This window comes from Papio anubis, chromosome 6 (genome assembly GCF_008728515.1).
Source record: "Papio anubis isolate 15944 chromosome 6, Panubis1.0, whole genome shotgun sequence".
In the NCBI taxonomy this organism is placed as follows: Eukaryota; Metazoa; Chordata; class Mammalia; order Primates; family Cercopithecidae; genus Papio; species Papio anubis.
The window spans coordinates 82,903,376-82,906,110 of record NC_044981.1 but is presented as its reverse complement, the minus strand read 5'-3'; positions in this window follow the sequence as shown (position 1 = coordinate 82,906,110).

Here is a 2,735-nt window from a genome sequence, read left to right as displayed (position 1 = left end):
TTCTGCTTGTTTCTTAATGTACAGATGGGGGTAGTATTTGAATAAAGGCGGTGTTTTAAAACGTAAGCATTTTCCAGGAATCAATGAAGTTAATTTTCTAAGATTTTAGTGCTATTTCAAAAAACTGAGTTCTGATTCTAAATTCCTTCTGTAACTTACTGCCTGATAGAATGTTACAGGTATCTTAACTGCTATAGAATTACCTCAGATATCAGTAGAATCCAGTTTTTCCTTTAAGGACTTGATACGCAAAAGCACGATTTCAGCAAAAACCTTTCCATACATGGTTTCCAGACATAGCTTTCTTACAATGAAGTGAGCAAAAAAATGCTTCAGTGAATTCTTTTGTTGAATTCTAATAGCATATTTCCAAAATTTAAGACAATCTTAAATATACATTTATAATTGATCAAGTTAGTAGAAGAAAAAGGATTTTTTTTTTTTTTTTTTTGATACGGAGTTTTGCTCTCATCACCCAGACTGGAGTGCAATGGCACAATCTCAGCTCACTGCAACCTCTGCCTCCAAAGTTCAAGCGATTCTCCTGCCTCAGCCTCCTGAGTTGCTGGGATTACAGGAATGCGCCATCACGCCCAGCTAATTTTTTGTATTTTTAGTAGAGATGGGGTTTCACCATTTTGGCGGGGCTGGTCTTGAACTCCTGACCTCAGGTGATCTGCCCATCTTGGCCTCCCAAAGTGCTGGGATTACAGGCGTGAAACACTGTGCCCGGCCGGATCTTTTTATTTTTAGCTTTGGTAATTACATTTCACCAATTCTGTGGTTTCACAAGGTGCCCAGGCAATTTATATGCCAATTAGTGATTGAGAAACATTGGTATAGCACAGGGTGGCAATAAGGTGTGTAATTCTATGCCCCCTCACCCTTTTTTTTGAGACACAGTCTTGCTCTGTCACCAGGCTGGAGTGCAGTGCTGCCATCTTGCTCACTGCAACCTCCACCTCTTGGGTTCAAGTGATTCTCCTGCCTCAGCCTCCTGAGTAGCTGGGACTACAGGTGTGCACCAGCACGCCCTGCTAATTTTTGTATTTTTAGTAGAGACGGGGTTTCACCATGTTGGCCAGGATGGTCTTGATCTCTTGACCTCGTGATCCGCCCGCCTTGGCCTCCCAAAGTGCTGGGATTACAGGCGTGAGCCACTGCACCCGGCCAATTCTACCCCCTTTTAATGGTCTAGAACAGAGATTCTCAACTTCAGTACTTAATGGCAGTTTGGGCCAGATCATTCTTTGCTGTGGTGACTGTTCCTGTGTATTATTATATTTAGCCACATCTCTGGCCTCTACCACAACTGTGATAACCAAAGTGTCTGTAGACATTGCCAAATGTCCCTGAGGGACAAAACAGTTCCCAGCTAAGAACCACTGGTTAGCAGGACAGCCTGTTGTTGTCCCAGCTACTTGGGAGGCTGAGGCACGAGAATCGCTTGAACCCAGGAGGCAGAGGTTGCAGTGACCTGAGATCATGCCACTGCACTCCAGGTGACAAAGTGAGACTTCATCTCAGGAAAAAAAAAAAAAAAAAATTTTTCCACAGCCAAATTTCTGCATTATCACTTACCCAAAAGTCCTAGCTTATGGGCTACTCTGACTTCAGATGGGTCCAGTAGTTGATTAGTCCAAACACCAACCATACATGATTTCAATATTAAGATTATTTTAGCTACCTAGGGATTCTGAATTCCCCAAATCTCTGAAATTGCTTGTAGTAAGTATCTATAGAATTGTGTTAATAGTCATCTTAGTAAAAGGCAGTACTGATACAGTATGTTTAGTAAATCTTTGATTAACAAGTGCACATAGGTATAATTCTTTGTATTTTTGGAAAAATAGGCAATCTGAGAAAAATAAATATTGGAGGTTTAAACTAGTAAAGCTGTCTTTGGCCTGTGGCAAGAAGTAGAGACGACCCTAAAGAAAATGGTGGAAGATTCTCAGGCTCTACCTGTCCCCAGAGACTGCTTTAGACAATTGGCGGGGGAGAACTTTTGGAATCTGTTTAATATGCTGCCTAGGTGATTCAAGCAGCTAGGGTTGGAAATGACTTGTTTTTGCCCTGTTTGGGTTCTCTTTACTCCCTTCAAACTCTTATAGTAATTGGTATTAAATGAATATTCTACAAAAGCACCCTAATAGTCTGACTCTGTCTACTCAAGGATATATGGCTCCCACAGTTCTCTGCTCCTGCATTTGCCCTAGGTAAGGAGCACTAGATGCAAACCCATGTCTCAGGCAAAGATACAGCTCCAGCAGTCCTCTCTATTGCATCTATTTTCTTTCTCTACTAAATCATTTCCAAAAGCATAATAAGCATGTTATTAAAAAATCTTTTGATCCTATATCACTTGCTAGTGATTATTTTACTGCTCCCCTTTATAAAAGCAAAACTCAAGAATTTTCTAAACTTCCCCCAGTTTATTACCCCCTCCTTTTTTTCACCAACTTGTTTTATTAGGAAAAAAAATTCAAACAGAAAAGTTGAAAGACTTTCCCACATAAAATACTTCCCTAATTTAACATCAAGTTCTTATTTCAGATTTTTCCATGTGTCTCTTTTTTAAATAGCTACCTTCATCCCCCAAAATGGGATTCAATTAAGATTCTTACTTTCTGGAAATACTAGGCCTGTTGTCTTCTTGAGTTTTTCTTTGTAGTGTCATTAATTTTAACTTCTAATATCCCTTTGAACTTCCTGTAAACTGAAAGGTCTAAAGT